Here is an 11,161-nt window from a genome sequence, read left to right as displayed (position 1 = left end):
CCTCTCCTCTTTAATCGCTTTTATTCAGGAACCGCAACTCAGTTCTTCACATTTAAGCAAAAAAAAAAAAAGGAAAAAAATGAATGTGAGATTTTAATTCACCTTTAAATTAAGATGAAATGCCAAGATAATTCTGTTTAAGGCCGATAAATCATTAAATCTTTTGAATATTTAATAAGCTATAGAGTTGTTATAAATAGTTAAACGGGCAGGTGTGCTACCATGTAGGCTATTAGTCAGGAAGTAGTTTCCATATATGATTCTAAAAAAATGTCATAGTTTTGTCTTATATTTTTTAAAATGCAAAACTGTTTTTTAGTTCTGAAACATTTAGTAATATAAACGTTGTTTTAATTTGATTTTAGGATAAAAGATATCACCCACTTTAGTTTCACCTGCACAATCTGACTACATGTTAACTCAAAATGTAAATAAATAAAAAGCAGTGGCATCAGGGCATAAATGTGCTCATCAATCAAAGCCTCAGCAAAGAAAAGAAAACCAAACAGTGAATAGTAGTTCAGTAGTTCAGATATTGAAACCTGCTCCAAATTTACTCTAAACAGACCCTGCAGCTGGGGGGCAGATGGGCAGAGATGTTCCCAGTTCAAAGGTCCACACTTGGATGTGTTTATCTCCACACCTCCCACGAAGGGAGCGCAGTTTAATTCAAGCGTCACGCTCGGGATCCATTAATCCCATCTAGTGATATGATAGGAGCCGAGATGGGGAAAATCTTCACCAGCACCATCAGTGATACTGTAATCATAGCCGTGTCGTCGGTGCTACCTGTATGTTTTCTGTTACACTCTCGATAATCTGGTTATAGACGGTGATTGACAGGATGATGAAGCTGAAGTCAGGAAAAGATTACTCAAATGGTCAGAAACTATGTCCTTATGATTAATGGCCATCTGTGAGAGAAATAAGCAGTTGTGTAAAGAGTTTCAAAACATTTCCAAGGGTGGCCTGTAATGAAACCATTTCTATTTACTGAATGTTTTCAATTAATTTCAATTAATAACAGCAACCTCATTAAGGAATAACATGGATGGATGGATGGATGGATGGATGGATGGATGGAGGATGGATGGATGGATGGATGGATGGATGGATGGATGGATGGATGGACAGACGATTAATCAGTATTGCCATAAATCTCCTTATGAGATGTTGCTGTGGAGGCTTTGACATGTCTCCATTGTTCCAACTCATCCTCTTTTTAAAGGGATGGCTGAATGGAGGACATACACGTGCAGGTCTGGGTCAGTGAGCAGAGCAGACTGAGGTCTTTGTCTTCCCCTCTCCAGGCCCGTCTTATTGTGCAGACATTCTTATCCCTTCTTCCTGATTCACTTATGCTCCGTTTTCACTGTCCTTACGTCTCACACTGCTCTGAGACCACCCAGGTCAACGCTGTTCTGGGGTCAGTTTGAAGCATTTCCACAAACATACAAGGGCAGCAATTAGATTGTTACAAAACGTTATTGCAGAGATTCATTAGCATCATATTGCGATAATTACATTGCTTAGTTAACACTTTCTGTGGATGGAGACACGAACGCAACATCTGGGACATTCTTTTTTTTGTACTAGTTTGCTATATTTTATATTCCCAAATTTCTTTTTCTGAACTCCTATATTTACCTAATGAGAAAGAAAACTCCTTGTTATGGCTCTGTGGCCATGGAGATGTTTAATAAGGCTATGAGAGCGTCAGACAGAAGGACAACCATTCACACCGAGATCCAGACCCCCCGATCTCCAAGTAGCTTCTCCAGCCTTGAAGAGCTCTTCTACCGGGTCTCCACTTTTTATTTTAGCAGAGCCCTGCATGATTCAAGATGGGCTGCTTGTATAGTGTACAGTATGTCGGGGCAGGGCTGTAAGAGGAAGCCGGGGGCACTGTCCAAGAATGAATGGTAAATAAAATGCACTCGTAGGAGGCAAGATGAGGAGGAGAAAAGCATAAGACTGAGAAGAAGAAAAGGAGGCAATGTGTCTTCAGTGCTAATTAGCCACCTAGCACAGGCCCTCCCTTGAAGAATAGCATGTTGGTGAGGACTAAGACACTCGGATCCATCCACTGAAGCACAGGGCTGTGTTGTGGGGGGTACGGCATCATCTGAGTGTCGGGTAATTGGAGCGTTGTACCTCGAGACAAAAATGATGATTTCATAGGAAGTGCTAACAGGACCTTTTTGTGCCATGTTTCCCTTTTCCAGGGAGCCAGTGGGGCCAGAGGGAGAGAGCTGTGGGCCTTTAGTGGGAACAGACGCAGCCATACCTGAGTAGGGCCAGCCGCAGCAGTAATGAACCTCTTCACATAACCGTTCACCCAAAAGGAAAGAGGTGGATAAAGAAAGACACAACCAGAAAGAGGTGGGGGTGCAGCCTAATTTCACAGCCGGAGAATAGCAGGTAGGACAAAAGGTCTAGCTTAAGGAGCAGAGGTGGGGAGGGGGCTTTATTAGTTGTATTCTCCTGCCCCATTTACACCATCTCTCTTCTCAGCAATGGAGCACTTATCACAAGTGTACCCATCCAGCTCTCCAATAGAAACAAGCAAATGCTATCCATCAATGTTTACCATTAAGGATCTGTCATTTGCAGATCCACCATATGTGGCAGATTAATGGGATTCAGGCTTCTCTCTCTCTCTGGGTCTCTCTCTCCCTCCTCACTGTACCGCCAACACACCGTGTGTGCAAACTCAATGTTATTCTGAGAAATGGAGATTGAAAACAAGCCTGAGCGAAGAGTAAGGGGTGATAAACGACAACGTGCGTAGACAGCTGGACTGGAGCACAAGGAGATTTCAGTTACACTGACTTCCCAATGTTTTCAAATCTTAGATCGGTTATTAAAAAAAATAGTTATTAGGACGGGAGGTTCTCTGCAACAAGTATTTAAAGAGACTGAAATGGGTGTTTTGTGACTCAAAATCCCCTAAAATGTTTTAAAACCTGTGAAATTGCTGGTGGGGTTTACTTGCTCTGTTAGCCAGACTTTACACTGTAGAAGAAGATTAACAACAGCAAACAAATAATAATAATTTAATATGTTACAGCAGAAATATTAGTTATTCATAACAGATTTTATATTTGATTAATTAAACCTTTATCCCATCATAAAAACTACCATTGTTGTTCATTTTATTATCATGTTTTAATCTCATCTTTTTGTTAAAGGATTAGTTTTAGCACAGCACTGATATTTCTGTAAGTAGATATAGTGCCAGTTTACAGAAGACAAAAAATAAAAAAATGACTGTTGTGGCCCCACCACAATTTACACAGCCTCTTATATTTTATAGACATAAAGCTCCTACAGAACCCAGTTCTCTCCCGCACAAACATTATGGTTATCAGAGCAACATATTTTCAGGTTATGTTAAAAATCCATGCATTCAATGTTTAACAACTTGAGATGCTGTTGTGTTTGTAGGTGTTTCAGCTGCCTGAAGAGCCTTGAGAGTGTGCTCAAGTCACTGAATAGGTGGGGAATTGGTAGAAGGCAACCTATAAAGGCTGAGTCAAAACATTGGACTCAGATAAAGAAGGTTGTTTTTTTTCCTTCCAGGAAAGAAAGCCAAGTATGATAATAAGAAAAATGTTTAGGGGAAAACATGTGGTTGAGATGTATTCAGAACAATACACAAACAATGCATTTCAGAAGGAAGTCAAGGACAAAGAACAGCTCTCACCTTGAGGGACAATGATGTTCATTGTGTGAAAGAAGGTCTAATACAGATGCAGAGACCAATTTAAAGTTAAACCTTTGAAGCATTTCAGATTTCAACATAGCTATGAGATAAACGGTGATCAGATTATCGCTCAGCATCATGAGGAGGAATAAAAAGCATGTGAAAAGGACCGTTTGCAAAAGATACAAATCCAGGTCTCTTGTGCTGGATCTGCACCAAAGAGCGTAGAAAAGGACAAAAGGGAGAGTTACTGCTTAACATTCTAGATGGAGGAGCAAAGTTGGATGAAATACAACAAATAAAGATGCTTTTAATGGGATTTTCTTAAACTTCCTGTTAATGTGATGGTCACAACATCGTTAAAGGTGTTAAATATCCTGAATCTGAAGCCAACAACAAAACTCAATGTTGTCTGTGGAGGGAAGAAGTGTGCATTTTTTCGGACACAATATTTTACTGCAGCTTCCCGGCAACAGTGTGTGTTAACATTCTATCTCCAAAAATGCACGCCGCGGAAGCAGAACTTGTGCTTGGCCATTGTGCGATTTAAACCGTGTTGAATGACTCTCTAAAGTACGTACAACTGCAACTGCAACCTTGGCCGTTTTCAGCGTGTTCTATGCACCCGCACACTCTGACTGAATCGACTGGAGCAAAGCAGCCAGGCTGTTGTTGAGACACTGACGGCTTTCTCCTAAATGCACACAGGACATCTTTGTCAGTGGCCTGGGCTGAATGGAGATCCTCTGCCAATGAAGAGGAAAAGGAGGAGAATGGCAGACAGAGCCAGGGTGACTCTCAGGTGGTCCTGACTCCATCTTTCTTTCTCTCTTCCTCTTTCTCTGTTGGACAAACATCTCCACACTGTGGCACGTCTGTCAGTGCGGCTCTCTTCGCCCTCCAGGCAGTTTCTGTCCATTCAACAGGCTCCTATAATAAGTCAGTGAACAGAGGGGGGGCAATGAGACGGAAGGAAGAAAGGGCAGACAAATAGTTTGGGTTCCTCCTTTTTTGTTGTGCTCCTCCATCGAGCAACACAAGAGAAAACAAAACAGCATAAAGAGGAAGTTCTGCTGCTCGTCTCTCCCCATCTCCTCTACCGCGGAAAACACACATGCAGAAACAAATACAGAGGACCATGACTTCTCTAACCCAAAAGGTACCCCCACTCCTCAGTGTGTGTGTGTGTGTGTGTAATTTTAAGAGAGAGAATGAAGACCCACAAAAAATGGTTGGGGTGACAGACCAGAATAAAAGGAAGTAGGCCTGGGCAGGTTGCATGAGTGGAATATGAGGGCAACAGTAGAGGTCGACTTTGTGCCTCTATGAATTCAAACCTTTCACATTTCCATGGAAACAATCATTATATAGTTAGAATCAAAAAGGTATATTTCTCTATATGCAGCCTTTTTGACAAAGTAGATCCTTTGATCACAGTTATGGTTAAACCTTCTCAGGTGCATCTGACACCTCTCACCTGCTGGAGTAAAACACAGTTTCTCAATACAAACGGAGACAACGACAGCTTTCGCTGCTGGAACTGATCTTCTATGGAGACGTCTGCCATTTTTTTCAGAATTGCTGCTTTGGTTGACAAGAAATTTCCTTTATTATTTGACAATAATGGTCCCCCCTCCACTCCAGCCCTACACTTCTCTGTTGCTTTGAGTGAATCAAAGCCTCAAAGCTCTTCGGAGGGATAAAATGGCTACAACAATGAAAACTTGAAGCATATTAATAAAGCTGTGATTTAAAAGCTTCTCAGCATTGTTTCCGCATTGCAAAACATCTGACGAAATCATTTAGAATCGCTCAGTTAGGTAATGTTGAACAGAGCCTCTACTTTGGAGCTCAGACATGAGAAATGACAGCCTTGCAAACTTACGCGATCCATTAAATTTGTGGTTTTTAAACCATTTTCAACAGCTCCATTCTGCTGCAAAATCCTTACCTTTTTCGTGGAGGGTGAGTGGGGGGGGGGGGGGTGATCATATTGCTGTATATGTCAGTAGAGAAATGCCACAGCAATCAACAGGTCAGAGGGTAATCTGACAGACGATGAGGCAGCTCAGTGGTGGCACGTGTGTGTGTGTGGGGGGGGTGAGCAACATGTAGAAATCAGCCAGATAAATGTAGCTTCAGGGAGGAAAAAATATCTACAGCAGAGGTGTGCGGAACAAAAGTTTGTGATAGGCCGAGGGTAAAGAGACAAAAGGCCAGGGAACTGAGCAGTGCAGGGAGACAGGTTGGTGTCACAAGGAGCTGATGGATAGCTCTGACTGACAGGCAAACAGACAGGTCTATGGCAGCCCAGTCAGTCCCATTATGGTGCAGGGGTGTTCCCGCTACAGTGGAAGCTGTCACTCCTCTATCGCTCAAATGACAAGCCACTGTAGCCGGGGACGCGCCGCAATGGGCTGAGAAAGCATGTCATCTCTTTCTTTTCTTCTCCCTCTCGGCGATGTCTCGCTCGATAAAGGAGCAGCCGCCAGAACAATAGGAACGACGGACTAGAAAAGGACGGAGAAAGACAGAGAAATGGGGGAGAGGGCGAGAGCGAGATGGGGCGTTATGACATCTGAATTATATTTCTATCGCCTCAGACACCAGAGAAGAATGGAGGGAAGAAAGACAGATGGAGGGAGGGAGGGAGGGAAGAAGGTGGGACGGCAAACCATCACTTAGATGTTTATTTTAACTTCACTGTATTTGGTGTGCACCTAAAAACCCAGTCCTCTGTGTCTGTGACATGCTCTTTGAATACCCCTGTGGGGGAAACACTGAGGGAAAAGTGATCTTCATGCTACCGGGAGGGATGTTTTTAACAATTTTACGAGTTTATGACAATAAACTCCAAACTGCCACACACGAGGACTGACGAGGACACCCGGGAATCTGACAGTCATGACAGGAACAGACGCGGAAGCGAGAGGAGACGCCGCGACAGAACAGTAGAATTCTATGTTTGATTTTGGAATTAGAGAATATTTCGCTTTAATATCACGTGATATTAATATTCTTGCTGTCAGTCAGGGCTGATGTGACGCAGAAGCACAATGACAGCGATGGCGGCAGAGAAAGAGACTCTATCTGCTCACACATTTCTTTTCTTTCATTTTATTATCCTATTACGAGCGTCCTTCAGACTTTTAACATGTCACATCTATACTTGTGTGCCGGCTGTGCACATTCAAATCAGTGTGTGTGACACCCAGCCCTCTATAACCTCATTAGAATCTTTCAGGTCCCGCTGTGCAGCCATCCACACACTCTCACACTGCTTTGATTCCTCAAAGTATAAAGATGTCAATCACCTGCCTCCCCTTGTCAGAGGAGGGGAATTCATACACGCCGGCTCACGTTCATGTCTGTACTTGGTCTCCGAACACACGCTCGCACAGACGCACACACATAAACTATCCATCAATGTCCTCCTCCCACTTTCCTCCATCTCTCTTTTGCTCTCTCATCACTCCCCCTCAGCCATTCCACTATTTGAGAGTAATTTCATGTGCCAGCATGGTGCATAATACACTTTTAATGGACAACTAATTCTCTGCCATTACTTCGTCAACATGATTACGGGATCTGCCGCTCGCAATCCTGAGGAGTTGGGCCCAGGCTTTTTAAATATACACAAGACATTAATGTCTCTCTATTCAGCTTTACATCAGGGGATGTCAGCCATTTACATAATGCTGCCATTGAGGTCTGTGACAGGCTCTCTCTCTTTTACTTGCTCCCTCACTCTCTCTCTCTCCTTTTCTATCTCTCTGGCTCTATTTTTCGACATGATTTCTTTCCACAAAGAGCCCCAGAGCGCTGCCTTTTCTCCCGTCTCCTTCTCTGCTATTCTGTGAATGCTTGCTATTTGCACCGATGTCATAGAAAGGACGGGATACGGACGGACGAGGACGGGGGGTGGGAAGAATGGGGATAAGTGAGGGGTTTGGATGGGGGAAAGTTGCCTTTCCATCACCTGTACAAAGACAGAATAAAAGGGATGAGTGTTTAATTTGTCCACTTAAATTGGAAGTTCATTAAGCTTGTGCGGATTCTCCTGGGGGAAATATTAAATCACGGCAGGCAAAGGTTAAAATCATCCGGTTTGATTATTCCATCCTATAATTGCAAGCAGAATGTCAAGACAAGTTTGCTGGAACGTCATCAGTCCAGTTTCTTTTTATTACTGCAGGTTAATTTGTTGTTTTATTAATAACGTAAACAACAGAAACGGTCGGATATTACGTGACGACGATTCAACTAAATCAAAGTGTAGCCCGGTGGACGCAGGTCTGCAAATACAGAAACATAGGAAACATTCTGTCTGCTGTCAGGAAGTTCACGCAGCATCTAAAGTCCTACACCCAACATAATAAAACGCCTCCATCCGGTTTAAAGTAGCCTTTAGCCTGCATATACACAGCTTTGCGTGTGGTGTTTGTACAGTGGACTCTCTAGGGCTAAATCAAAGCCAGCAAGGTTGTTATTGTCTCCGTGGGGAGATTTCCTATAGAGCTTTGTTTGATGTATGACAGAAGGCCACAATTGGCCACTAGGGCCAAATACAGGAAGTTGTCTTTCATGTTGTGCGACGCCATTTTGTCAGGTCAAGGCTGGTTTATGAGTCTCTCAGGAACAATGGGAGAGCTGGGCAGAAACTGTTGTTTGTCCTTGTGTCACCAAAAGAACGGTGTATCTAACATCGAGTGTTCTACTGACTGAACTGTTACCTCCAAACTGGTGAACATTCCCAACTATATGCTTTCATTTTCCCAGTATCAGGTGACTTGTTTACTGGTGTGGACAATGCATACTTGACTTTAGAAACCGGTCTCTTTGACCATTAGTGAAAACTGGATGAAAAAGTTCCCGAATTCCGAGCAGCGATTGCCTGTAAAGGAAACACATTTAATAGCAAGAGAATAGGAAGGCCATGCACCGGCTGAGAGAGTTAGAGTACTCTTCTTAAGCAAATGGATGAAAAAGCCTCACCGAATGTCTGCGTCTGTGCTGCACAGTCGGAGGTGCTGCGTTGAACACCATTAGGTTGGTAACAGGTGTGTGTCCAGACGTACAGAGTGCTCCCTGTGAATGTGTGTGTAGATACTGGTCTAGTATGAGCTGTAATTTGCCAATCCTACTACCATTAAAGGCCCTGCCGCACCTGCTGGTGGTGTGTATTCACATGCACACCAGCACCCATATATACTCCGAGCTAGCCAAACTACATCTAAAATTAAATGGAAAAGGACAGGTCACATCCACACTTTTTGTAAAGCTGCAAATAGCAGCCTGCTCATAGCTAAACACTGATTCTATTATCGTCACATCCAGTGTTGATGATGTCAGCATGCGAAGCAAGTGCTAAATACAAATACAAATATGCCAAGGGGGGTAGCGTCAAATGGCTTTAGTATTGTTATTCAAATGTGTGTTGAGTATGCACTGTCAATGGCTTGTCTTTGATATTGCACAGACTATCCTGAACACACTTAGTCATCATTTATGTGGCCTTCCAGCAGCTCAGAAGGATTACTGCTGATCGCTCATCAATCATGACATGCAACACACTCCAACACCACCATCTAATCACTGGCTGATGGCAATGAAAGCTGTAAAAGCGTACCAAGCATCTCCTCCTGGGAAGGTTCCTGTAGTAATTTTTGAATAGTAACAAACCAACCTTCAGAGAGGTCTGCAAAAAAAGAATGAAAGAAAAAACAAACACATCAAAAGTAAAGTTTCTGGATGTGTCAAAAAGCTGCAAAGTGCTGCACATCAGAGAAAACTAAAATACTAATAAATAAAAGCCTGATGTAAAGCTTCCATCTCATGAAAAATGAATATGTGACTGCTGATACAATACTGTTTTGACTTCAGACAGTTAGCATTAGCATCTCAGAGTCAGTGACAGGTAAAACCACATGCTATATAAGATAACAGACATTTCAATGAATAGCTGAACACTGCCATTAGAGAGGTGAGGGGTGGGGAGCGATGCAGATCACAGAGCAATAGAAAGATGATATTGCTATTACTACGTGTTGACACATGAGATTGCATTTACATTTTCATCCAACAGAAGACTAAAAGCAGAGCGTTGTTTGTGACAGTAAGCTACAATTTGTGAATACAGAAAGAGTAATCAATATGGAGAACAGCTTTGAAGCTGCATTGTAAAGCATATAAAAATGCTTAACATGCTGTCTCGGCTGTACTTTACCACCTCATCTCTCTTTGTCTCTTTCCACTCCTCCCAAGGCCTTTTGCTGCTGACTCTCACCCTTCACTTTCTCCTGATTTCCATCCTCGCTCTCTCTGCTGCTTGAATAGGTTGTCGATGAGAGACTTCACTGCGTTTGTGTTTCATGTTGTCAATAGCGATGGCGTTATCAATTAGTGCAGCAGTGGGAGCCCAATTAACAGCATCAAACAGCTAATTAATAGAGCTGTGTGAGTTAGTGGCGCACAACAGCACGCCGCATGACTCTGAGCCGACACAGGCATGTTACAACGGCTACACTGCAGGGAAGAGAGCTCTTGTCTCATGTGCACAGAAAAGCATCAATATGGCCACATGCACATACAGAGATAAATGCTACATATATACCCTATATCTTAAAAAAGCTAAAGGACCTACAATTAGAAACAAACCACGTATAGACAAGCACACGATGGACAGAATCAGTCGCAGATAAATGGAGATGAAAGGGAATGAAAAGGTAATAAACAGGTTTGAAGGTGATAATAATCAGGACTTTGTAATAATTTCATGTTTAAGCATGCAGCCATTACTGGATCCATGTAAAGCACATAAAGGTACATATGTACAGCTTCATTTACTGCCAATTGAAACAGATAAATTAATGAATAGCTGAACTGCACGTCTGCTGTCACCAAGAAACGGACACAAAAATGACAAACCAGTTCAGCATGTAGAGTATTAGCTGGCACTTCTGGATAAAGCCAAATATTTTGGGGGCTTCCAATATTTCCAGAACATACTTAGCTCCCTTTATTTAAAAAAAATAGACCCCGACAACTCAAGGCTACCAAACTCTTGACAGCTAATCGGCGGAAGTGGCTGCACTCATAGCCTTTCAGAAACTGTCTCTCTCTCTCTCTCCCTCCCACACACACACAAACACACACACACACACACACACACACACACACACACCAGTGTAAATACACATTCACAAACACTCTGGGACAAAGTTGTCATTACGACTCTTGCACCGAATGAGCTAAAGGTTAATTGCACCAAAGTCCTTGTGACCGTATGGATGCATGTGCGCGTTACTGTAGATTGGAAATGATGAGTGTATGCATTGAAACCCTCACCAGATTACTGAGGCTAAATGCCTTTTTGTCACAGATTGGAGTGGACAAAATGTATTCACATTTCCCTCTGAGGATGCAGACAAGGGGCTCCTGGAGTATTTACTTCCC

The sequence above is a fragment of the Takifugu flavidus genome, chromosome 11, assembly GCF_003711565.1.
Source record: "Takifugu flavidus isolate HTHZ2018 chromosome 11, ASM371156v2, whole genome shotgun sequence".
Lineage (NCBI taxonomy): Eukaryota > Metazoa > Chordata > Actinopteri > Tetraodontiformes > Tetraodontidae > Takifugu > Takifugu flavidus.
This window is presented reverse-complemented; position numbering follows the sequence as displayed.